At 44.2% G+C, this 27509-nt stretch overlaps 1 protein-coding gene across 4 annotated transcripts in view; it reads right to left on the bottom strand.

Annotated features, from left to right (window-relative positions):
* The window catches only part of LOC138246238 (sulfotransferase 2B1-like), a 361323-nt gene that overhangs the window by 207318 nt on the left and 126496 nt on the right, over positions 1 to 27509 (bottom strand). For all 4 annotated transcript variants that reach the window (XM_069200642.1, XM_069200640.1, XM_069200639.1 and 1 more), the window contains one exon: positions 15383 to 15484. The gene's annotated coding sequence lies outside the window, so the exon portion shown is untranslated. The remainder of the gene's footprint in view (positions 1 to 15382; positions 15485 to 27509) is intronic.

Here is a 27509-nt window from a genome sequence, read left to right as displayed (position 1 = left end):
CAACCTGCCTGCAGAAGCAGGGTCAAAGGTTCCCAGCCCAGCAAGGATTTGGTTCACCAACCTTTGGAAGGTGGCAGGTGCATTATTTAGTCCTAAAGGCATAACAGTGAACTGATAATGCCCACTAGGAGTGGAGAATACTGACCTCTCTTTTGCTTCTGGGGTCAGGCAAATCTGACATACCCTGATGTTAAATCAAAAGTACTCAAATATTTGGCTGCCCCTATCCTGTCTGTGAACTCATCAGCTCTTGGGATTAGGTGTGCATCAGTTTTTGTTACAGAATTGAGGCCCCTCTAATCCACACAAAGCCTCATGTCCTTTTTCTTTTCTTTGGAGCGAGGTTTGGGAACTAAAATTACTGGACTAGCCCAGGGACTCTCTGGGGGTCCAATGACACCCAAATCCAACTTCTTTTTGACTTCTGCTTTTATGCTCTCCCTGACATGGTCTGACTGTTTGTAAATGTTGTTTTGACAGGCAAACTGTCACCAGTGTCCACATCATGGGTACACCAATCAGCATTCCCAGGGATTAACATTCAGTATACTAGTTGAGGACTTGCCTGCAATCAGACTGCTGTTGTTCTGAGAGGGTGTCTGATAAGACAACTCCATCCACCGAACCATCTTGTGGGTTCCTGTAGAGGAGATCAGGGAGAGGCTCACACTCTTTTTCCTGTTCCTCATCTGTAACCATAAGCATGGTCACATCAACTCTCCGATAATAGGGTTTTAGGTGATTGACATGTAAAATCCTTTTGGGATTTTTGCAACTGCCTAAGTCCACCAAATAAGTGACTTCTACTTTCTTTTAAATAATGGGATAAGGTTCAAACCATTTGTTCTGGAGAGCCCCTGGAGTAACAGGCTCCAACACCCAAACGTTCTTCCCTGGTTAGAACTTCATTATTGCAGCTTTTTTGAGGCTCCTGGCTGGCCTGAAGTTTTAGGCTTAGTTTCTCTATGTACTCTGCCATTCTTGAACATAGGCCAAGTACATAGTCCATAATGTCATGCTTGGGCTCTTTCAGAGATCTCTCCCAGCATTCCCTTACAAAACATAGTGGTCCCCTAAAAGGATGCCCAAACAAAAGTTCAAATTAAGAGAACCCTACTCCCTTTTGTGGCACTTCCCTGTAGGCAAAAAGCAGATATGGAAGTAAGAAATACCATCTCCTGATTTTTCACTGACACTACCCTTTTCCTCCTGTGCAACTTGCAGCTTCAGGCCTTCAAGAGTGGGACAGGTCCTCTGCCCCTGGCACAGATCCTCCCTAGAGGGCCCAAGATCTCTGGGTGGCAAGTCCCAAGCTCCGCAGGCACAGTTCCCTCAGGGGATGGCATATCCTCTTCCTGGGAAGAGGGGTGCTGACTTGTGATCTGTTGGGAACCTGGTTCCCAAGTCTTCCTGCCCTTCTTCTTGGGAGGTTGGTCCACTATTTCAGGATCCAGCTCTCCTTTTTCCCTTCCCTCTGATGTTTACTCTGTGCCAAAGTCTTGCCACTTGACACAGGCCCATAAAGGGGATCCCAAGTATAGCTGAATGGGCCTTCAGTTCAACTTTAATCAACAGGGAATGCTTCAGGTAATTTCCAAGCTATTGGATGGATGAGGACACAACCACTTCTTTCTGCCTTACTACTCCCCCCAATCAAAGCTTACCATAGCCATGGGATGGAACTTTGAGTTATTGTCAGCATTGGTGATAGTATAAGACTTTCCTATCAGGAACTAATTTGAGTAGATCAAGTGCTGAGTTACCATGGTAGCACTAGCTCCTGTGCCCCCCAGCTTCAACTTTCTGCCTAATATTCAAAGGGTGCTGCCTGCATTTTTGAATAATACTTGCCCAGGCAGCACAGGATAAATCTACCCCTCCCTCAGTTAGCTGTGTGGCATCACTGACATGGTCAGGCCACAGCTCTGATCCCATATGAAAACTGCCTACTGCATTTACTGCAGGTTAGCTAGAGACATTCTTTTTATTCCTATAGCTAGGGTCTCCAGTTTGGTGCCCTCTGTTCTTGCAATCATGGTACAAAGCCTTATTGGGATCAAGGTTCTTATCTTTGTACCCACCCCTAGGCTGTGAGGAGTCTCAGACCCACCCTCCTGTGCAAGTGTTTGGGGCCCTTGATAAGACTTTTTGTTTTAGCTCCCATCTTTTCCTTTGGGAGGGGGTTTGGCCTCTTTCTTTTGGTCTCCTCCACCAGTGGTAGTTTTGGTCACCCTTGTTTTGACCCAGTGGTCTGCCTTCCTCCCCAAATCTTGAGGGGAAAGTAAACCTTGGTCTACCAGGTATTGATGTACCCTTATATTATCGCAATTACTTGGCAGATGCTCTTTCATGAATAGGTTACACAGCCCATCATAATCTTGTACCTTGTTAACAGCTAACAAACCACCCAGCATTGTTACTGGATTGTCCACAAACTTCTACCCATGTTTGCCTCTGTTTTTTTTTAAGCCTCCCTGAACTTTATACAGTACTGTTCAGCCCTCAACCAGGGTACACTTCATAAGGTCTTAGGATTTAGAATCTGCCTCATTCAGTGTCAGGAGCATTTCCCTGAAATTACCTGAGAATAACTCCTGGAGCAGTGTGCCCGAGTGTTTTATTTCCATTTACCACCCAATGCAGGCTCTTTCAAAAGCAGGGAAACTATCTGACTATATTATACCTTTCAGAGAAGGGAGGTACAACTCCTTTTGGGTGTTTGAGATTCAAAGTTTTTTCTCCCAAGATTTGTAGGCCACCAGAGATGGATCCTAGGCCCAACTCTTTTCTCTTTGTTTCACTTTTCAAAAGCTTATCCTCCAGAGCCAGTGTTTTGGCCAGCCTGGCTAAGACCAGGTCTTCCTCTGTGGATGCACTAGCGCTGGGACTAGAGGAGCTACTCTCACCCCCATTGTCCACAGCGTCCTCTTCTCCCCCAGGGACTTCATCATTTACTCCATCTGTGGGATGATTTTTTCTCATGCTTGGCCACCAGAAGCCTAAGCTTGTTTATTGTGGCATGCACAGTATGAATCTGGTACAGCTTGCAGAGTTTTTTTTAACCGGTCATAGCTTTATGCCTTGTAAGGGGCCAGGTCGAGCTCCTGGATCTGGTTCTCTGCATCATACATGCTTACTTTACTAAAGCTGTGACCGTTTAAAAAAAAAAAAGTTAACTCCTTTTTGGATAAAGTTGACTAAAATAAGGACTTCTAAACTTTTGACTATTGTTGTAGGGACCTCACCAGGGCCGTAGCAGTGTTTTAAAAAAATTTGCTAAACATTGAGCCAATTGAAAAAAATGCAATTAATTTTTAAGAGATTTTTTTGTGTGCTTACAAACTGGCAAATTGGTATCAGTAAATGCAAAGTGTTTATCCCACCGCTGAGACACCAAGGGGCTTATTTATTTTAATAAATAATTTTATTTTACACTAATGTGGCCTAACAAGACCAAATTCACACTGGTAAATTTACAAAGTGGCGCAGGTCATGCATTGCGCCACTTTGTAACCCTTTGCACTACAATATGCCTGCGCGGATGTTCCCCCGTTGGGGGGTGAAAATATGGCGTAAAGAAATCTAAGGGATTTCTTTGCGTCATTTATTTCAGCACTTTTAATGCATGGGATTGTTTTCAATGGGCCTCAATGGGCTTTGCAGGATTAACATCAACATTTTGTATGCTAATCCTGCAGAGCTCCGAACTAGCGTCAACATTTTTGACGTTAGTTCCCTAATTACTGCCAAACTATACATGGTGGCATTACGGGGGCACTAAGGGGTGCAAGAAAAGTGGTGCTGTAATGGGTGCAGTGCAGCACCACTTTTCTTAAATAAGGTCCTAAATGTAGGAGGCTGGCCCTCTATGTATTGTGAAAAACCAGACACATTGTGTTGAAGGTCCGGGCAACCACACGTTGGTTTTCAAAGGTAAAAACTAGAGCACTTGATGCTCAAATTTTTATAGCAGCTTGGTTGAGCAGTTAGGCTAATCTTGGGGAAGTGCAAAGCATTTGTTGTACTCACAGTATCAATTAAGCAAGACACACTTGAACAAATAACTCAACCAATTTCCAAAACTACTTCAGATTTTTCTAAACTTTTTAAGATCAAGATTATTAAAATCGGGTAAATACTTTTTAAGTTATGAATTTTCAAAATGTAGAAAATGTCTCAGTTCTGTGCGTAATTATGCAAAATAGGAATCAATGGAGAAATACTTTAAAAATGCACATAAAATAAGGCAATGCGTTTACCAATTCCTCCTTCTGCAGATCGAGTTCGTCGGTGGGCCCTGTGAACCAGCTGGAGAAGTTTGGGCAGCTCTGGGCTTCGGAGGGAGCAGCTGCAGAAAGTTGTTGGAGCTGGTACAAGGCCACTGCGGGGGACCACTTGGAAAAGTCAGTGCAGGGCACAGGGCGGACAGTTGCAGAGTGAATCAGTGAGCCAGGAGCTGTGTACAAAGGTGCCCTAGGAAGCAGGAGGTAGGTCACCTTGAGGGTCGCTTGCAGGTCATCAGGGACATTCTGGTGGAGATCCTAGTGGTAACTGATGTCCTCTAAGTGGGGCTTCCTCCTGGTCCTTTTTCATTCTGTCTGTGAACTGTACTTCTAGGTTTCTGACGTTGGGTGACCAGTACTTGGGGATATTGCACGGTTCAGCCACTGGAAATCATACTGCTACCAAACCTAGCACACTTGCAGGTTTTGTCCTCATGGTCCATTGTTTAAATGTGGCCAGCAGTGGCGTCTGGTTCCTTGGTCAGCAGCCAGTCAGTGAAGTGGACTTCACTGGTCTTTCGGTCTTTGTTGCAGGAAAGTGATGACTTCACTCTGAAGGGAGATCTTTGGTGATTTTTAGAAGAGTGGATGTCCTCTGGGGGGTTTGTAGAGTCCATTCGATGTCCGAACAAACCCTCAGTAGCTATTGTCGAGTCCTGGGTGCAGCAGGCAGGGTTTGGCACCTTTTTTGTGATGCAGCAGGAGCCTTAGGTCTTCTTTGTTGCTGGTCTCCTTGTGTCCATGGAATCTGACTCGCTGGTCTAGGGATGCCCATTAAATACTGTATTTAGTGGGCACTTAGGGGACCACCTAATAGTGATCAATGGGTCATCTACCTTAGGGTGGCTACATCGATTAAGTGACCACTTCCTCAGAGGTCACTTCCCTACACCTGATTGGCTATTTTCCTTCCACGCAAGATGGAGGAAAATGAAACCTAAAATGAAGAGATCTGGTCCAGGGAACCTTGTTAGCAAGGAGCCTGGGCAGTAACCATTTTGAGACCACATGATATACCAGGCAAAAAGTGGGTGCTAACAATGACAAAAGATGCCTTTTCTCACACAACTCCCATGATACATTGTGAAGAACCCAACCAGATATGAGGGGGCGTGACTATTAAATGGGTCTTTGTACGACAGCTGACATGCGTAATTCAAATCACCTGTGCAGTTCGTTCATGAGTGATGTGAGCGCAGAGCAGAACATATTGAAAATGTCAGGATTTCTGGCTGTCGTTTTCTGTGTCAGCATTTCCAGGTTTAGTAAGGGGCTATGTGGATATGGTGGCTGAAGGAGGACCGCCCTTCTTCGTTCTCAGGCACTTTCTAATTACCAGAGAAGGATTTCCTGTTCCTTCTATGAGTATGCACCGCCTGGTTTGTTTTCTATTCTGCAGTGCGAGGAGCACTTTACTAAGCGAGTTCTTTGTTTTTCCTTCATGGAAGAGAAAGACTTTTTGCGTCAAGCGTGCAAGCGTTTTGACCTGTTTTAAGTATTGTGGGCTTTTAACAACACCCAACTCATGGCCATCACTCTCACTTGTTCCTGGGCTTGCCTTTCAAAAATCACTTGGTGTCATTTGTAATTGCTTTACGTTTGTCCCGCCTTGAGACTGCCTCTGATACATGGATTAATGCACAATTGCTGGTATACTTCAGTGAGGGGTAACTATTTATTTTGTCTTTCCCCTTCGTGCTCCATGGTGGCCATGGCACTCACCACGTGAACAGGGACAACTGTGAGAACTCAATCAGTGGTATTCAAGCACTGGTCATGTTGTTTACAGATACTTAATCAGAGTTGTTTCTTGTAGATCTCCACTTAAAACACTTTAAATTGGTAAATGTGTTACATAAAACAGAAATCCTCAAAGGGAAAGAGCTGATACTACAATATTCACTGCACTCAGGAAACCTTGATCCATAATACTTTGCAAGCATTCTTTTCCCCAAGATTTTTGCTCAAACTCAGACTGCGGTGGTCCTAGGACAATGAGACCACTACCAAAACATTCAGCATTACACACTCTTTCTGTCTAGGTCTCTGGGTCTAGGTTAGTGTGGACCCCAAAGTAATAACCCCTCCACCACTCAGTCTCTTTTAAAGCATTCTCATGGCTGGGACTTTTGTTTTGTTTAGTTGGGAATAACTTGTGTTTTAAGGGCCTTGTTTGTAATATTGTTATAGGCTTGTTACGCCTGAAAATACATAATACACTATGGGGGTCATTCTAACTTTGGCGGGCGGCGGGGGTCATTTTGACTTTCCCGCTGGGCCGGCGGGCGACCGCCAAAAGGGCGCCCGCCGGCCCACCGGGAAAGAGCCTGCAACAATGAAGCCTGCTCCGAATGGAGCCGGCGGAGTTGCAGGGGTGCGACCTTCGCGATTTTCACTGTCTGCAAAGCAGACAGTAAAAATCTTAATGGGGCCCTGTTAGGGGGCCCCTGCACTGCCCATGCCAGTGGCATGGGCAGTGCAGGGGCCCCCAGGGGCCCCACGACACCCGTTCCCGCCATCCTGGTTCTGGCGGTGTAAACCGCCAGAAACAGGCTGGCGGGAAGGGGGTCGGAATCCCCATGGCGGCGCTGCAAGCAGCGCCGCCATGGAGGATTCTCCGGGCCAGGGGAAACCGCCGGATCCCCTTTTCTGACCGCGGCTTTACCGCCGCGGTCAGAATGGCCCAGGAAGCACCGCCAGCCTGTTGGCGGTGCTTCCGTGGTTGGAATGAGGGCCTATGCTCTTTAGGGGCTGCATATATGGGTACTCTGTATTATTTATTGCCATTTTTGGTATTATTTATCAACATTTTCTTTTCATGTGGTTATGCCTTCTAGGGACTAACTATATAGTTACATGACCCTGTTTCTTACAAATGCTATTTTCATTGTAGTGTCCTCTAGGGGCTGTTCTAAGCATTTCAGTCATATCAACATATTAAAATATTTGTGGCACGAAAATGAGCTGCATAATGCTTTGCAGGGCATTACTTTTACAAAACATTTTTGTTCATAACTCAGCCTGTAGTAGTCCGAGGACAATGGGACCACCTTCAAAACATTGACCACAATGTACTCTTTCTGTCTGCATCATCTCTGGGTCCCCACTCTATGTTCATAACCCCTCCCACCATTCAATGTCTTTTAAGTTTCCTCATGGCTAGAACTTTTGGTTTATGGCTAGGATAAGTTTTATTTTAAAGGCCTTGTTTATAATATCATTGTAATAGGCATGTTAGCCCTAAGAACACTCTATATGGGGTAAGTATATGACTATACTGCATTATTTGTTCCTGTTTTTACATGGGGTTATGCCCTCTAGAAACTAACAATATGGTTACATGACCATGTTTTATACAAGTGATATTTTTGTTATGGTGCTCTCCAAAGGCCGTTTTGAGCATTACAGTCTAATGTCAAACATTTCTTTAACAATTTAAAAGTACATCTTTTGGTAAAGTTGGCTTGTTGATTTTCAGTTTGAAAATACACACTTTTAGAAAGTGGGCATTTTATTGCTTAACCATTCTGTGCCTCTGCCTTCTTTTGGAATCCACATCTGGGTCAGACTGACAGTTGGTCTGTTTGTGAATTTCCTCTAGACAGTGACACAAAGGGAGCTGGGGAGTGTCCTGTATATCCTGATGAGTCTCTTGGGCTAGAGGTGGGCGGGAGGAGCTGACACCTGCACCTGAAAGGGTGGTGCCTGTCCTCACACAATGCAGTCTCCGACCCCCTGGTGTTTGTCTGTGGCCAGGCCTGGGCAAGACAGGATCTTGTAAACAAAAGAGACTTTCCTTTGATGTTTGCCTACTTCAAAGGCAGACATGGGTATAAGTAGTGGACCCAAAACCCCAGACTTTTAGAACACTTCTGGATCAAGAGAAACCTCTGTCAAGGAGAGGAGCTGAAGAGCTGGAGGAGGAGTACTGTCCCTTTGCTGTGTGTGCTTTGCTGGGTTGGCCTGCAGTTATTGCTTCTGCCTTAGAGAGGACAAAGACTGGACTTTGCGGTGTACCCTGCTTGCAAAGTTTCTCCAAGGGCTTGTTAAGAAGTCTCAGGGACAGCAAAGACTTCACCTAACAGCCTCTGGGTTCACTTGCTGTGGATCCTAACTCACTAGCTGGTGCCTATTCCAGTTTTTGGGCCCTTGGGAATGAAAGGTGAATGAGAACCAAGTGCACTGATGCCAGCTGCTGCCTGGACTGATGCCGCTGCCTGACCCCGAGGCACTGCCTACAACTAAAGCCGTGCAGGCCTGACGCCTCCACATCACCGCTGACGTCCTGTGACTTTGTGAGTCTCGAGTGCTGTGTCACCAATGTCCGTGACACCTGAATCCGCTACAGCACCTGCAGCCCTGTGGTGTTATGGCAGCCCTGTGAGGTTGCCCCACTGTGTCTTCACCCGCTGGACCTCGATCCCGCCGGCGCATAAGGAGCCAACGCTTCGCACGACGCAGCCTCATGTTCATTGTTCCGCAGCAAGGACCTGATGCTTGACACCGACACCTCCACTTCACTGCTCTGTAGCACCGGAACCGATGCCACACCAGATCCAGCGATGCCTTGCTTCCCCAACTCCGTGTACTGGCTTCCTCACTTTCAAAAGGTACTATACCCGGGGGTCCCTACGACTCCATGACCAGCACCATTGGCGTCGTTTTTTTGGGAATGATTCCATCACAATGCCACGATAACACCAAATTGAAGCATTTGTGTTTCTTTTCGCTACATTCAAGTTTAATTTTGAAAATTCATAACTTTGCCTGTGCATTTTGTAATTTTGTCCTTTTAATCTTGATTTACTCAGATAAATATTGACTGTTTTTGTGGTGTTTTCACAGAGTTACTGTATGTGTTTGTTCAAATACTTTCCACATTGCCTCTGAGATAAGCCTGACTGCTTGTGCCAAGCTCCCAATGAGGTGAGCAGGGGTTATCCTAGCTGAGTGTCTCCCTACCCTGACTAGAGTGAGGGTCCCTGCTTGGGCAGAGTGCTAACCAGAGACCCCATTTCTAACACCTTCCTTTAGGAAACCTTAAATCCTAAATTCTTCCTGGTCTCCTTTTACTTCTACCTACTCCCAAGCCTGCAAGTCATCCTCAAGGGACACCATCATCTCCATTTAACTCTGAGCACCCCTGAACCCTCCAGTCATCCTCACATCCCTTAACTCTACCCAAGTCTGAAACCTTAAGTCACCTTCACCTCCTTTTACCTCTACCCACCCTTAAACACTCAAACCATCTTTGTCAAGATCTTTTTATGTATGCGTACGAGCTCCTTGGGATCGGCATGATGCTCAAATTAGATCCACCCCTCAGTACCCCCAATTCTGAATACCATATAGGCACAGAAGCTTGAAGTGATTGTTTGAGGGAAAGAGTAGTGGGAAAAGGAACTTCAAGGAAGAAGACCTGTAAAGAGAAAGGATTACAACAATTATGGTCTCCACTATAACTGCTCTATAAGATAACTTAGATTAGGGTGTGTTACAGGAAATTACCTATCATATGAGGTGCAGTCTAATGAAAACAATTGCTTCTCTTATGCACCTCGTTTAGTTCCTATATAGCCTTCCTCGCTGATGTGCACACAAATGCGGTAATACAATCACAACACAAAGAAGCTCAATAAATCCTCCGTCAAACCTTTTGTGATACTAGTGTAATGCAAGCCCTGTGTACTACAAAGCTCATACAGACCATGCACAAAATTAAAATCCAAAGCACACAAGTCCATGATGACTACTCTCATATTGCACTCCTGAAATCAGTTTCAGAAAATCTTTTCTTTTCTGAATAGGTTATTAGGCAATGTTAAATGTCACAAGGAAAAACAAACACCCCTTACTTAAAGAGACAAGGATTTGATTTAGGAGATAGTAAAAATAAAAACTGGAAGCAAACAAAAAAATACTCTCAGTGACTCAACAGCACCGCATCCTTACAAAAATAAGTACAAAATATTTCTCACTTATCTGCGTACTGTCAGAAACCCCGCTCGCTGAGCCAGAGACTTCAAAAACAGCTTCAAAGCTGCTCCTTGAGAGAAGGCATGTAGAGAGAAATAAGCATTTGCAAAGCGGTAGGTCTCACATTTGCTTGAGTTAGAGCTATTGTCATTGTAAATTCATAACTCTACTTTTCTCGCCACATAAACTGGTCAACTCTGTGGCCAGTGGCCCTGCATATAACTAAAGCACTTCCATTTACCTTCTACCTCTGTCTGCATCCAAAAATTAAAATGTTGCCATTTAGCATCCTAATTTAAATCTGCCATTCTAATTCCAATGAAATACCACTTTCACCTCTCACCATATGAGTTGCTGGCTGGCTTACACAATTCCCCCAAAAAATACACAAGCCAGCCACAGAGGAGAATCAAACTAGATGGGTCACCCAAAAGTGTTCAAACTGTCATAGTGTAATAAGGATGTAAAGTTGGCCTGAATTATGGTCATAACTATAATAAGGAGAGATTATTAAAACATATACAATTTTCATATAAACCTTCATCAGGTCTTAGACCCCAAACTCCATATCTGTATCCGCTCCCAGTAAAAAACTGCACTCAAAAGATATTTAAAGGCATTCCCCATATTAACCTATGAGAGAGATAGGCCTTGCAATAGTGAAAAACAAATTTGGCAGTATTTCACTACCAGAACATGTGAAACACACCAGTACATGTCCTATGTTTTAAACACACTGCACCCTGCCCATGGGGATACCTAGGGCTTACCTTAGGAGTGACTTACATGTAGTTAAAGGGAATGTTTAGGCCTGGCAAGTGGGTACTTTTGCCAGGTCGAATTGGTAGTTCAAAAACTGATCACACACAGACACTGCAGTGGCAGGTCTGAGACATGTTTACAGGGCTACTAATGTGGGTGACAGTGCTGCAGGCCTACTAGTAGCATTTGATTTACAGGCATAGGACATCTCTAGTGCAACTTACTCGGGACTAACTGGTAAACCAAATATGCCAATCATGGAAAAGCCAGTCACCAATCCAACCAACACAGAGAGTACTTGCATCTTAGCAGTGGTCAGCAATGGTAAAGTGCAGCTTCTGACTGTGAAAGGGGACAAAGACTGGACTTTGTTGTGCATTCCTGCTTGTGAAGATCTCTCCAAGGGCTTGAAACTGAGCTTGCCTCCTGTTGTTGAAGTCTCAAGGCCATCAAAGACTTCCCCAGACAGCATCAGGACTCTCTGTGAGACTCCTGCCCTGCCAAATAGTGCCCTCTCCAGTTCCTGGAGCCTTGAAAGGTGACGCTGGCAGACAAAGGGTGGAAATCCATTCACAGACCACCGTGCGGGGTAATTTCTGACGCAACCTTCTCAGTGCGGCTGAAAAATGACGTGCCGCCGGCTTCGCGGCTGAAATCGGCGCTCCCCCTGCAGTGCGTCTGGGAAACCGATGCACGCAGCTGGAGAAACGACACACGACATAGCTGACGGAGGCTGCAATGATGCAACATCACAGGGCATGGAAAAACAACATAAGCCTGCCCAAACCCGAGCTGTTTTGTCCGGATCGACGCATCTCTCTCCTGCGGGGAAAGAAACGACGAATGCCGATCGGACCAAAGAAGGAGAAACGACTCACGACCTCGCTTGCGGGTGAGAAATTGACACACTGCTAACCTTTTTCTATGCACACTCGCCCATGCGTGTTATTTTGACGTTACCGAGGTACTTTTCAACGCTAACAGTGTTAGCATTGTTTCCTCAAGGATTTAAGACTCTTTTTGCTTTTTAATTAATAACTTGACTTGTCTATGTTGGATTATTGTTGTTTTGGTCTTGTTTTGTTTAGATACCAATTTTCTATTTTTCTAAACCTGTCTTGTATCATTTTGTAGTGTTTTCATTAAGTTACTGTGTGTGTTGGTACAAATACTCTACACCTAGCACTCTGAAGTTAAGTCTGCCTGCTCGTTCCAAGCTATCAAGGAGGTGAGCGGGGGTTAGCTCAGGGTGATTCTTTTTTACCCTGACTAGAGTGAGGGTCCTTGCTTGGACAGGGGGTAACCTGACTGCCAACCAAAGACCCCATTTCTAAAAGGGTTCAAGGGTAAGTGGAGGTTAAGGAAAATGAGGGAGACTTAAGGGTTCAGGGGTGGGTAGAATTGAAGGGAGATGAGGGTGAAATGAGGGCTCATGGGTGGGTAGACATGAAGGGTGGTAAGGATGACTTAAAGGCTAAGGGTTGGGTAGTAAATGGAGATAAGGGTGATGTGAAATCTCAAGGTGGCTAGGGGTAAAGGGATATGATGGTGATATGAGGGCTGAGGGGGGGGTAGAGGTAATGGAAGGTGAGTCTAAAGTTAATGGGAGGTGAGAATAAGTTGAGAGCTCAGGGATAGGTTTAAATGTTAGGGTGACTTTAGGGTTCTGGGGTGGACAGAGGCAAAGAAAACTGAGAGTGTCTTCAGGGGCGGGAATGGTTAAAGAGAGGTGAGGATGACTTGACGGTTCAAGGGTGGTCAGTAGAGGAAAAGGTTTGTTAGGCTGACTTAAGAGGACAGAGTGGGTGGTGGAAAAAAGAAGGTGAGGGTGGCTTGATGGTTCAGGGGTGGGTATACATAAAGGGAGGTGAGGAACTGCTGATGGCAATGAAGGGTTACAGGTGGATAGAGTTAAAGGGAGGTGAGTGTGACAAGTTTTTGGGAAGGGTAGAGTCAAAGTTGGTGAGGTTGACTTTAAGAGCAGGGGCGGGTAGAGGAAATTGGAGGTATGAGTGATTTTAGGGTTCAGGGATGAGTGAAAGTGAAAGGCTACAGTGACTTTAGTGTTCAGGGGTGGGTAAAGGTGAAGGGAGGTGAGGCTGACTTGAGGGCTAAGGAGTGGGATGAGATGAAGGGAGATGAGGGTGACTTGAAGGCAGATGGGTGGGTAGTAAATCGAGACTAGGGTAACATGAGGGCTCAGGGGTGGTTAGTGGTAAAGGGAGATGAGAGTGACTCAGTGGAAAGTAGAGGTAAAGGATGGTGAGGGTAGATTTAATGGGGGTGAGAATATGTGAGGGCTCTGTGATAAGTAGAAGTAACTGGAGGTGAGAGTGACCTGGGGGCTCATGGGTGGGTAAATATAATGGGAGGTGCAGGTAGCTTGAGTGCTCGAGGTTGGAAGATGTAATTCGGGGGTGATCAGAGGTAAAGGGAGGTGAGGGTGACTGGTGAGGTTCACTTAAGGGCTCATAGGTTGGCAGACACTAATGGAGGTAAGGATGAGGTTCAGAAGTGGGTAGAGAGATGTAAGAGTGAGTTTAGGATTTGGCGTAGGGTAAAGTAAAGGGAGGTGAGGGTGGCTTGAGATTTTACGGTAGGTAGAGCTAAAGAATGGTGAGGGTGACTTTAGGGTTCAGGGGTGAAGGGAGGTAAAGGAGGTAAAGGGAGGGTGACTTCAGGGTTGAGGGGTTGGTAGAGGTAAGGTACTTTAGGTTTCAGGGATTGGTAGAAGTAAAGAGATGTTAGGCTGACTTTATTGCTTAGGGGTGGGTAGAGGTAAAATGAGCTGATGGGGACTTGAGGGTTCAGGGGTGCTCAGAGGTAAAGGGAGGTGAGGGTGACACTTGAGGCTGACTTGAGGGCTCGGCTACGTAGAGGTGTGGAGAGGCAAGGATGAACGTAGGGTTTAGGGTCTGTAGAGGGAGGTAAGAGTGATTTTTTGAGTTTAGGGTTAAGTAGAGGTAAAGGGAGGTAAAAATGAATTTAGGGGTCAGGGCAGATAGAGGTAAAGGAAGCTGAGGGTGACTTGAAGGTTCGAGGGTGGGTAGAGCGCAACTGAGGTGAGATCGACTTTAGGGTTCGGGTGTCGAGGTAAAGGGGTTGAGGGTGACTTTAGGATAGAGTAGGTAGCGGTAAAAGGAGCTGAGAGTGCCTTTAGGAATCAGGGGTTGGTAGAGGTAAAAGGACGTGAGGGTGTCTTGAGGGCTGATATTTTGGTGGAGGTATAGAGATGTTAGGCAGACTTTAGGGTTCAGGTCGGCTACAGTGAATTGGAGCTGAGACTTGGGGGTTCATAGGCTGGTACTGTCACAGAAAGGTGACAGTGACTTGAGGGCTCAAGGGTGGGTAGAGGTGAAGGTTAATGAGGTTGACTTTAGAGGAACAAATGGGTGGGGATAAAGGGAGGTGATGGTGACTTGATGGTTCACGGACAGGTATAGGTAGAAGGAGGTGAGGTTGACTACTAAATGCAACTTGAAAGTACAGGGGTGGATAAAGGTAATGTCAGGGTTTCAGCACTCGCTACAGCATATCTCTATAATGTGCAACTCGTGCGCTAAGATCCCTGGAGTAACTGAGCCATTTTCATTTAAAAGAGTGCCCCCTCTCCCAGGGTTTATGAAGTGCTTCACTGAAAAAATTATTACATCTGCATATATACACCTCATTACCATAACATCCCTGGTGGCAGTGGTAGGCTTATAATGTACTCTTGAGTTCACTGTTTCACTTTTTATGTAGAAATCCCTGGTTGCAGTGGTAGAACTTAGTGCTTAATATGTGCTTGTTGTTTCCGGTGATAAGCACCTGCACTTATTTTTGAGGGCCGGTGCTTATTCTTCTGCCTCAAGCATTTGCTGCGAGCAAAAGACACATATGGGAAAGATGGAGGAAGGGAAAAACGAAAAAGCGTCACAAAGGGAGAAAGCAGAAAGCTGCAAGAGTGAGCTGAAAAAGCAGGGCAGGGCTCTACATGCATTGAAGGGCTTTAAATGCTTTGAAGAGGCCCGAGATGGCTTCAGGATTATGCCGCCTCAGTATTCCCTGTTCCCACATTTAATTGCAGCAGCCGCATGTTTAAGCAGAGGACTTTAAGCACCGGCACGTTTTTAGTTACCAATTAAGCACTGGTACAGCTGCAATACAGAACCTTAGACGCTTTAGAAATGAGCTAGTTTCCATGTGGTGCACAGAAGTGCTTAAAAAATGTGTTATACCGGTCACCCCCAGCCACACCCAGCTGCTCGGGCGAATGCTCCAACAGCCGTATGTGCTTCAGGCAGCTTTGTAAGCAAGCTGTTATAAAAACCACTCCCACACGAGACGGCGCTGGGACTTGTTGCATCTCCTCCACTTACCTGCTCCTGGCTCCCAAAGATTCCTGCTATGACTCCTCAACAGGAGCACCTCCTCCCAATGACCAGCGTCTTCGGACTCTAAACTTCGCAGTCTTCTGCTTCCTGCAGAAGAACAGACAAAGAACAACAAAGACATGAATAGAGTTTGATGCAAACACAGAGAGCGGTGCATCGCGCCCATGATAGCCATCACTAGTGCTACAGAGACTCACATTTACAGAGAAAGGCCTTATTTGCTGGCATTATAATCGCTATAGTTAGTGATACACATTGCAAAACAGAGACTAGCATGTGTAAACAAATAGTTTGGCATTTGGCATGTTGCACACAGTGTGAAAGACAACGCACTGTGATTTAAAACCTGTGAACTTTTGACATTTGAGACATTTAACTCACACACAACTAATACCAGTTGTTAGGATTAATACTAGTCAATATATTTAAACGAAGGGCTAGTGTTCTGATTGTAATAATGTCATAATGTTAACCCTCGTTCCCTTGTTCAATGATTCATAACTCAGGAGAGTGTTTGGTGTAAAAGCGGACAGCTCAACCGCTCGTTATAATTCCTGGCACTGCTCAATGAATGTTGCATTGTTCCATGAATCTTCCATGAATGTGAACCTTGAGAAGAAAAGGGTGTAGTTCCTATTCATTAAGAAACAAAAGAAGGGGGACCGGGAGGTTAATGGTCCAGTGTACAGTCTCCCTAATGAAGTGGATAGAAATTAAAGGTACACTGTTCCAATAATTAGGGCTATGAAGGGCCTAATATTGACAGGAGCAAGAACCCTCAAGCATCACATTGGATGGCTGGCTTCATCATCGGGACAGCTCCTCGTTAGGCCGGTGCTGCAATGCCTAACGGGCTCCCCGAAGAGGGGGCTCTTAACCGTATTTGTTCAAAGCGGTGAAGTTTCAAACAATGAAGGAGAGTATAGAAATATTAAAATTGGTTATCCATCAAAAGATATAAATTATAAATTATATTTAAATAAATTTTAATACAATTGATAAGATGGAGACCAAGATTAAAAACCGAAGGAGGGAGTCTAGAAATGAGTTGTAATGCTCACATACTCCCAACAATAACACAAGAGGATAGAGCCTTTTATGGTGCCTCTGGTCAGGTCTACATGTTTCGCGTCTGGTGGTCCAGCCGGATCCAATGACGCTTCATCAGGACCAACAAGAATTATAACTTCTCCAAAAATGATTTTAACTATGAGCCCAACTAGGGGAATAAAAGCAAAAACAGTCACTTACTTAGTATGTTTATGCTATGTCAAAAAAGGTCGCCCATCCCCGGTAGTCGGAAAGGCTCCTTAGAATCACCTGTCAGGAACTGGAACTGACAATTCGTGTGTTGCCGTTCGTAGGTTGTTTAACCTGCCCGCCTGACAGCGTCCTTTTAGACCAGTTCCTATTCATTATCCTGTGTGTTTTGTGATAGGCTACAGAGCAACTCTAAGATAATTTGTAATATGTGCACTTTCACATGAACACAGAAATAATTGTTTATTTTCCATTGACAGATACCCTGTGCAGTAGCTATACAACATTCTGGAGAGCACAAGCAGCTTAGCAGTTTTCAGGGCTGAAGCGGAAGCACAGTGACCAGTTGAAAATGATCCATCTGCAGCATCTTTCTCCCTTGTCAATCCCATTCACCCCACTTCCCCTCAGGTACTAACACCAGTGCAGAGTCTCTCTTCTAACTGTAAGGTTAGTGCTTGGGCAGAGCGGGGGTCCAGCATCGGCCCATCGGAACCACCTGGAATTCAGGTGATTGGCACAGCCTTGAACACTGACGGGTAAAGAAGGTGAGCGTGACTTGAAGGTTTTGGGGAGAGTAGAGTTAATGGTTGGTGAGAATGACTTTAGGAGAAGTGGTGGGTAGAGGTCAAAGGAGGTATGAGTGTATTTAGAGCTCAGGGGTGGATAGAGGTAAAGTGAGATGAGGGTGATGAGGGTTCAGGGGTGGGTAGAGGGAGGTGAAAGTGACTTTAGATTTCAGGGGTGCGTAGAGGTAAAGTGATGTGAGGGTGACATAGGAGTTCTGAGGTGCTCAAAGGTAAAGGGAGATGAGGGTGACTCTTGAGGGTGACGAGGTCTCAGGTAGATAGAGGTAAGGGAAGGCAAGGATGATTTTAGGGTGCTAGGGTTGGGAGAGGGAGGTCAGAGTGATTTTAGAGTTTGGGGTTGGGAGCAGTAAAAGGGAGGTCAGAGTGAATTTAGGGTTAAGCTGTAGGCAGAGATAAAGGGAGTTGAGGGTCACAAGGTTTTAGGGGTGGGAAGAGGTAATGGGATATTAGGCTGACTTTATGGTTTAGGTGAGGGTAGAGGTAAAAGGAGCTGAGGGTGATTTGAGGGCTCAGCAGAGGTAAAGTGAGGTAAGGGTCACTTTAAAGTTCAGGTGTGGGTAGAGGTAAAGGGATAGTGGCCTCACTTTATGTATGGTTTATGTGTGGGTAGAGGTAAAATAAGGCGAGGGTGATTTGAAGGCTCAGGAGTTGGTAGATGTAAAGGGAGGTGAGAGTGACTTGAGGGCTCACGGTTGGGTAGAGGAAAAAATATGTGAGGCTGACTTGAGGTTTCAGTCAGATGAGGGTCTCTTAAGGGTTCAGGGATAGGTAGAGATAAAGGAAGGTGAGGGTGACATTAGGGTTCAGGGCTTGGTAGAGGTAATTGGTAGAGGTAAAATGAGGTGAGGGTGACTTTAAGGTTCGTGTGAGAAGTAAAAAGATCATTGCAAGCCTCAGATTAGACTTTAAAACTGTTTACCTGGAAATCCCTTGTACTTCTTCAATCTGACATTTATGTATTTAGGGATTATGCCTTTGAATGTTATGTGTATCACCATGTACTGCTACCCTTCTTGTCATTTTGTCACTACTGGTGATAGCCACAGCAAAACAGGTTGATATCCATTTACATGGAACCTGATTAAGCAGCACACCTACAATTAGTCGTCCATTTAAAACCTCAAGCACACCAGGTTTAAGTGTGTACCACTGTACAGTCAGCAGCACCCGCAAATGTAAGCACATCTTTTGACCATCTACAGATATAAACTAATGATAATATTTGTATATAGTAATATGTGCTAGAGTACAAACTCCTGCAGTGGGAGTGTTTCAGCTGGTATTTCCAGCCTGTTATTAACGGGGCCAGAGCTCTTTGTACTATGCTTAGAGGTCTGCAGAGTTCCGTTGCACACTTTGCTCCCTCTATTCATGGGGCTCTGTAAAGTCTAACAGGCACCGCAACCTGCAGGACAGGGACTCTGGCAGCACACAGCTCTATACGGCTGCTGCACCCACGATCATTCTTGCCTGCACAAGTGGCTACTCTTAGCTGCTGCGGTTGGTGGCGCTACAGGCTTTGGAACCGCTGCAGCAGTGAAAGCACTTCCTCGCTCCTAACGCAAAACCGCTTTTTAATTTTTTTAAAGTGGGCTTGGTTGAACAACACGGATGAGGGGTGGGAGATACTGAACCAATACGAGTGAAGGGGATGCGATGCACCATGGATGAGGGCAGGAGGGGCTTGCACTGAAGGTACATGGGTGATAGGAAAAATATCACAGAGGGCAAGAGTGGAGGAAGAAAACAACATAGAGGACACTGCTGAGGCAAGCAATGCAGTGAAGCACGTGGGCAAGGTCAATGGGGAGGAGGCGAGAAGCACACCGATGTTTGATAGCATCCTGGAATGCATGAGGGGAGAAGTACACATGAGAAACAGCTCAAAAACACATGCACTCTCATGGAGATCCTAACACAAAACAGTGCTGGAAAAGCAAGCAGTGGAATCAGAAATGACAACGTATGAAAACGTGGTAAAGAGCAAGCAGGAGTGTGTGCCCCTAGCAATCTCAGATTAGGTACGTGTGCAGTGACAGTAAAGGATTTCCTTTGTATGAAAATAAACATTGAATGGTGCTACACATCTGCTACCTCGTCTGTATATTACTCAAGTATGCAAACATGTTTTCAATATTTGCGCCAATATCCAAATACATTCTACATATTCGTATACATTTCTTTATTTAATGGTTATAAAGAAAAATTCCAAATTTGCTGAATTTGCTTTTGTGTAGTTAAGTGAAATGTCATCAGATGTATGCACAATTACATTTAATTGTGAAAAATGCAAAATTGGAATTTGCTGCTGTATTTTAGAGCGAAATGCATCTTGTGTCTACTTTGCATGCAAGGAGGCATTTCGTACTATAAAAATGCACAAAAAATATCACAAACAACAGCTTTGTTTTCGCATTGTTCCTGCGTGCTCACAGTAAAACAACACGTAATTATGCAGTGTGGTGTAATGGTGTTATTTCCTGAAATTCCCATAACAAGAGTAAAATGTGAAATTACCGAAAGTATGATAATTATAACAGCATAATGAAAATTTTGCCTGAGCCCAATTTATACAGGGCATACTCTCTAAAGGAATAGATTAAATTTACAAGTTACAATAAATGAGACTCACGGTCTTACAGAAAGCTGGTATTAGTGCATTAGACATAAGGGGGAGTGTGTCGAGCAGGGGAAGGAATAGTGGAGAGAGTAGGTTGGAGACAGATCGATGGGGGAGGAATGCACTCAGAGGGGAAGCAGAAGTGGAAGCCATGGAGAGCAGAGGATGTGAAAGGGAAACAAGGAACACCGGAAGGGCTATTGGACTGGAGGAGAGAAACATAAATAGGGTAGAGAAGAAAAGGGTGAGGAGGAGAAGGTAGGGATGGAAAGAATACATGAAGATAATAATTCATTAATGAACATTGATCAGTTTTGAAGAGTAAAATCAGAGGACAGCTCACCAACCCTATGGTATAATAAGTGTTTTGGGACAGATACAGACTGAATAGACAAAACCCTTAATAGACAATGGAAGGCCGCTCTTGAAAATGACTGATGGAGGGCATGCAAGGTTCAGAGAAGAAGGATGGCTTAGCTTCTAAACTTCGTAGTGCCTTTGTCAAATAAGATGGAGTTTTTAAGTTGATTACGTTGGAGGCTAGGCAGCCTACCTTGAACCAGATTCTGAGCACACTGGGAAGCCAATACAATGCAATAACCATTGGGGAGATGTCGTTAAATTTCCTAGAAGAGGGTAACAATCTGACAGTGGCATGTAGAATATCTTTGAGAGGCATTAGAAGCATAATGGGAAACTCCTGACAGAACCAGGTTCCAGACCACAGGAAAAATAATTTCAGCGTACACTGCATTTGTCACTTCTCAGACTTCCAAAATAGGCTTTATCTTTTAAGCCAGTGGTTCCCAACATGTGGTTTGGGGACACCTGGGGTCCGCGAAGCCTCCTCAGGGGGTCCACGGCTGTTCAGAAAATATAATAATATGAACAGATTACGTACCCAGCTTTCAGTAATGACTCACGGGGGGTCCTAAGATGCCAATACTGATAAAGTGGGGGTCCACAGTTTTAAGCATCTAAATATGGAAATGTGAGGTTTTGTGAATCTTATTTACATGTGGCACCATGGTTAGAGAAGAGCCTACCATTATTCCAAGGTAGGGGACTGTCTACAGGAAGGTAGGAGTGAAATTTGTTAGGTTTGAGTGTTGCAGCAAATCTGTATCACATTGTTTTTGTGCTTTGGAAAGAATAGTATGAAATATTGATAGAGGCAAGAAAGGTCCCTTTCATCCACATTTGGATGTTAAGTAGGACCATCTAATGATGAAGATGTCTGATAATGTAATGTTCTTTTAGAAAATGAGTGTTCCATCTGCATAGAGGCACTTATTAGTCTGCAGATTTCACCAAGTGACTTTAAATATAATTTTAAAAGGGTATGAGACAGAATGGATCCTAGTGGAGCCCCACACATTATAGGTGCTGGGTTGAAGACACTGCTGTCAATTTTCACAATCTGGGTGCATTTTAAGAGGAAGAAGGAAACCATTGGACTGTTATGTCTTTAACTCTGAAATGAATATCAAAAAGAGAGGGAGAGAGCAATCTGGAGTGACTAATCGTGTCAAAATCTGCCGTAAGTTCAAGTAAAACTAAGGGTCTCATTTACAAGGCCCTAGTGGCACACTGTGCCACGGAGCGTAATTTTTTTAATTCTCCAGTGGCACAATGTGCCAGCTCATTTCTACAAGGCCACGCAAAGCCACCTTGCATGGCTTTTTATGACCTTGTAAATATGAACCCCTTTCACACATAAAACTGTGTGAAAGGGGCATTCCAATGGTGTTGCTTGGGGTGCTCCCATGCAACACCTATGGAACCCGAAGTATTCTGACGCATTCCCAGATTTACAAGTCTGGGAATGCGTCAGATTCCTATGCCACCTCAAGGGTGGCGTAAAGTGACACAACAAGGAGAAATATCCTCTCTTGTGATTGTTTGTTTGCAGGAAGATCATCCCCCGCTGTGCAGGCACCCTTTTACCATGGTGCAAGCGTGCCTGAAATGGTGCTAGGCAGCAATATGTGTGCCAGATACAGCACATTTCTGCCCTTTCCAGGTGGCGCAGGGTGGAGGAGCAAGGCACTTGCTGTGCCACCCTGCGTCACGAGCCTCATAAATGAAACCCTAAGAGCAGGGGCAGCTCCTTCGCTATGGTGAAGGAGCGTCGCCCCGCTGGCTGAGCCGGAAGCAGAAAAATAAAACAATAGTTATTACTGCTTCTGGCTCAGCCAGCAGCAGATGTGAAAGGAGGGGCAGAGCTTGGCCACAGGAGGTGGGAGGGGGGAGGAGGGGAGAGTGCATCTAAGTGCGCATGTGTGTTTGGCCGGCCAAACACACATGCACACTTAGGTTTCTCCGGCCGGGCTGGAGAAACTGCACAGGACCCAGGGCTGTGTCTGAGCAGCAGTCACTGCCTCTCAGACCAATCCTGGTGCTGCTTTCATGCTAGGTTTTGCATGAAAGCAGCACTAGGATTGCTAGGGAGCCTGTGCTGGTGTTCTGGCAGTGAATGCTGGGATACCAGAAGAGGAGGAGCCCGAGGAGGCAGGGATGGAGGCAAGGAAAGCATTTGTTTTTTTCATCATCTCTGTCCCCTCTGCCCCTTCCCTAGCATTATGTGGTGGTCACAAATGCCAAAAAGGCAAGGTTCTCCATCATCTATCATTGGGCTGATGTCTTCTAGAACTTTTAGAAATGCTGTTTTAATACCATAACCCACTTTTAATCCAGATTGGTATGTCGTTTGCACAATTAACTATTAATAAATTCAGCTAGTTGAAGGGAAATACATTTTTAATTGTCTTTGCTAACTGAGAAAGGCTGGTGATTGGCTGATAATTTTTTGGTGGGTTTGGATCAAAGGTGTTTTTTTTTTTTAAAGTAAGGGGGAAATTTGACCACATTTAAGTGTCAGGAAAGCACCCTTGAGAAAGGGAAGCCCTAATAATTTACGCCAAGCTTCAGAAAAAGTACAAAATCCTCTTTGATGGCAGCAGGACGGATGTGATCACTGAAATACAGACTGTCATTGAGGTTTTTTACAATGTTTAAGGAGTCAGTTTGAAAATATTCCAAGTATTGTTTCACTTTGTCGTGATCACTAGAGGAGAGTCTTTGGGTGAAAGAGCTGAATGGAATGAACTGATAAGAGTTTGATTACAGAAGAGCTCAAGAAATATTTGCAGTTGTACATCTTTAATAACAAACTCTACATGCATCATTCTGTATATAATGCCTTCTCCGTTAAGGTTTTAGATAATTGTACATACAAATGCTATAAACAAAGTCCCATCTGCTATGTTTCTGCTACTGAACTGCAGCACTGGTTTTGCATGACTAATATATATGCTATCAGCATGACCCTCAGCGAAGGAGAGGTTTCTGCTTGAGGTGCGTATTGTTTGAACCCTGGACTGCTTTACAGTTAATAGGTAACACATATATAACACCATGGGGGTTATTCCAACTTTGGAGGAGGTGTTATTCCGTCCCAAAAGTGACGGAAAAGTGACGGATTTACCACCAGCCGTATTACGACTCCATTATATCCTATGGAACTCGTAATACGGCTGGTGGTATATCCGTCACTTTACCGTACTTTTGGGACGGATTAACACTCCTCCAAAGTTGGAATAACCCCCTATATATGTTAACTGTGAATCTCAACAGAGGCACACACTCCTGATTAGCACACGCTGAAGATTACAGCAGCTAGTATATTGTAACCTTGACCATTTCCCATTTGATTACCTTATTTTGTGCTAGCAGCCTTCTACAATAGGCTAAAGGAAGGATGTTTACCCTAAGTGTACTCTGAACTGTGTATGCACATGATTTATAATAACGTGACAATTCTGACAAAAAAACAAACCACAGTGACTCTGTGAAAAGAGAGATTTGTAAAGCTTAATTTGTGCTTCTGGTTGCAGGTGGCAGGCAATGCCACAGGAAATGTAGGGTGGTGAAAGAACAAGATATATGATAGAGTGAAGACTGGACATCCATGGAATTTGGCAACCCTGCGTTCAGCAGCAACCGTGGCGGGCTCATAAGAAAAGGCTTTAGCCTTTATCACAAACTAATCATGCAGATTTAAAAGAATGTATCACCAATGTTTTAAAACATGGGGTGATTTTTTATCAAGCAGTCGTGACTTCACGTTACAGGACCAGTAACGGGATAAGAAAATATTAGGTAAATATCAAAGGCGCCCCCATTAAGGAGACATTTTGCTGGTACAATCACCAATGCATCCCCAGAAAAGGGCATTAAAAAACCTCTTCACTAAGGCTCAGTGTTGATTTGTTAAAAAAAAAAGTCCCAGGCCCCTTGTCAGAAGGGCAGTGCCACTTACACCACCCATTGCCCCTGCCAACCTACCAATGCCAGAAAAAACACAGCTACTAACCATCACACTCCTACGAGTGTGACAGTTTATACTATTCCAGAACCCCAAAGAATAGCTTGGGCATCAGGCATTCATCATTTTTAATGTATATTAAATGAATAAACAACTGTTGTTGTGCTCCTCTATACATAAGGCAAAGATATAGAAGACTGTTATAAGTACTGGTTTTGTTAATTAAGCGCCGGTGCTGAGCACTTGAAACCACTGGCTCAAAGTAAGCACTGCTTAGGCTAACAAAATGCTTGGAGATACCTTGATCCATGCCTTGCTTAATGCAGCAGGAATGTCTGTCTCAAAATGTATGTGGGCTTTGTGGTTGTTATAAGGTCAAGGTCGAGGTCATTTTCATGTAGCTCTCATGCTCAATTGACATAACCACAGTTTCCCTATCTTCTGGTCTCTCTTTTTAGACATGGGTCTGTCTTTTTAGACATGGCTCCTTATTACGTTCTTGACGGAAGGGTTTCCTCCATCACAAATGTGACAGATATCCCGTCTGCCATATTACGATTTCCATAGACTATAACGGGATCATAATACAGCAGACGGGATATCCGTCACATTTGTGATAGAGGAAACCCCTCCGTCAAGGTTGTAATATGCCCCATGGTTTGACAGAGCACATGTCTGCATGAGCTATTGTCCTTAGTTCTTTAAACCATACATGGACTGTTCTTTGACTTACTCTCGCATCTCGTGCTACTCACAATTTTATGTATTATTCCACTCGCCAGAAATTGCTTCCATTAGGATGCACGAGGGAGTATGTTACATATGAAAAGTACAATCATTCATCATACTGCTTGTCATATTCAATATTATTCTCCTTTATTCACACTATATTAAAAGTAATCCTTTTCCACAGCATTAGCAAATCAAAAATGCAGGTTTGCATGCCTTACATTAGTGCATGTGAGGCATGTAAACAGCAACAGTGAATGCTTGTTTAGATCTGTTAGCATATTAAAGCCAGTTCTGTTGAGTTTGCAAATGGTTCCTTCTCATTGCAACGGATCGGTGAGGTCACATGAAACAGGCTTTCACGATTGGAAACCATTATTTTTTCCCAATTAGATTGACTGCTAAATAGGTATTGCTCAGGCATACACCTAAGTACTGAAATTCTCACAAGTCCCACAGCAACTGTGTATCAGCAGTCCGGTAGACGCCACACCTACCATGAGACTCTATTATTGCTTGGCACCATAGCTGAAAAAAGACCAACCTTAATCCTCTGTTGTTGAGAATAACACATCCATGAAATAATGATATCAGGAATTCATTAGAAGCCTCTTCAAAACCTAATAAAAACACATTATTTTCCATGCTCTACTAGAAAATCAAATATCTGCATCAATAGTCAAATTAGAAGAGTAAAACCTCAACTTAAACAATTTATTTTGAGGCCCCTTCAATACTGTACATCAAAAGATGTCATACTAGATGGCCTCAGGTTTATCCACACTGTCACCAGATTCAGGCTCAATGGCGTAGCACTAGCTGGGGTTGGAGGTTGTGGCGAACATGACAGCAGAAGCTGCAAAGACTGTAAACAATAGACTAACTGATGGATACTTTCATAAACTCAGGACCGAATTTAAGAAAAGTGGCACTGCATTCAATGTAGTGCCACTTCCCTTGCGCCCCTTAGCGACCCCCTAACACCACCATTTGTGCGCCGTAATTAACGTACAGTGCACCATGGCGGTAGTTAGGGAACTAGGTTGGAGCTTTGCAGGATAGGCACCAAACAATTTGACACTATTCCTGTAAAGCACATTGAGGCCCATTGAAACAATGATGTGCTTCCTTTTAACGCTTGCTCTGTGCAGACGTTAAAAATGCCACTAGAAATGGCACAACATAATATTTTAGATTTCATTGCTCCATTTTTGTGGGCCCCTTAAAGGAGAAACGCCCCCCAGCATACATTATGCCTGGCGCAGGCATAATGTGGTGCAAAGGGTTACAAAAGGACACAATGCACACAACTGCACCACTGCGTAAATATGGCGCAGCATTTTTGCCATAATATTGCCTCATTAGCATCAAAAACATGACCCTGGTCATTGAAACATAAGGCATAAGGCATATATCCAGCACTTGAGGCAATTTTGACATGAAACCTTGTTGTTATGGCTTTCTGCTTCACATCATGTTGCATCAGTTTCCTCATCCTTCACATTTAGGGCCACATGTACAAATATTTGGAATTGCGATTTCCTAATTGCGATTCCCTGCGAATCACAAATAGGGAATCGCAATTCCAAATGTAAGAAAGTCCATTGAGTTTCTTTTATGATTCCTGGTGGGTCACAAATAGACCTGCCTCATTAAAATTAAAGAGGTAGGTCGCAATTTGTGACCCACTGCGAATCGTGAAAATCACAGGGATAGTGGCCTTCTGGTGTAAGCAGACGACCATGTCTGTGACTGCTTTTAAATAAAGCAACATTTTTTTAAGTGCAGTTTGTTTTCCTTAAAGGAAAAGAGGCTGCATTTAAAAGGAAAACAAATAAAACATTTCAGTTTCATTTTTGAAGAGTAGGCAGTGGTCCGTGGGACCACTGCTTGCTCTTAAAAAACATTTTCACATTCATTCACAAATCGGAAAGGGTCCCTTGGGGACCGCATTCACAGTCACAAAACAATCATACATACCATTTATATTCGGTATTAGGAAGGGACGCCCTGAACACCCCCCTTCCTAATATCGAATCACAAAACCTAAATTGCAATTCGGTAACAAGTTACCAAATCACAGTTTGGGCTTTGTACATCCCCAAAAGCATTTTTCTAGTTGCAAATGCAACTAGAAAAATGCTTTGTACATGTGGCCCTTAGCGTTTTTTTCTACTCTTAGGGCCACATGTACAAACGTTTGAAATTACAAGATCCCAATTGTGATTCCATGTGACACTCAATTAGGAAATAGCAATTTCAAATGTATGACACTCTTTTGAGTTTCATTTGCGATTCCAAATGGGTTGCAAATAGACCTACCCAATTAATATTCATGAGGTAGGTCTTGCTTTGCGACCCATTGGTAAGTGCAATAATCACAGGGATGGTGGCCTGCTGGGGTCAGCAGGCCACCATGTCTGTGATTGCTTTTAAATAAAGCATTCTTTTTTTTTTAAATGCAGCCCGTTTTCATAAAGAAAAATGGGAAAAAAGCTTTCTTTAAATTTTTTTTAGTGTAGGCAGTGGTCATGCTCTTAATAAATGCTTTTACAAACACTCACAAAGGGTAAGGGGTGCAAAGGT

This window comes from Pleurodeles waltl, chromosome 7 (assembly GCF_031143425.1).
Source record: "Pleurodeles waltl isolate 20211129_DDA chromosome 7, aPleWal1.hap1.20221129, whole genome shotgun sequence".
Taxonomy (NCBI): Eukaryota; Metazoa; Chordata; class Amphibia; order Caudata; family Salamandridae; genus Pleurodeles; species Pleurodeles waltl.
Note: the sequence above shows the minus strand (reverse complement) of the source record. Positions and strands in the feature narration are given on the sequence as shown.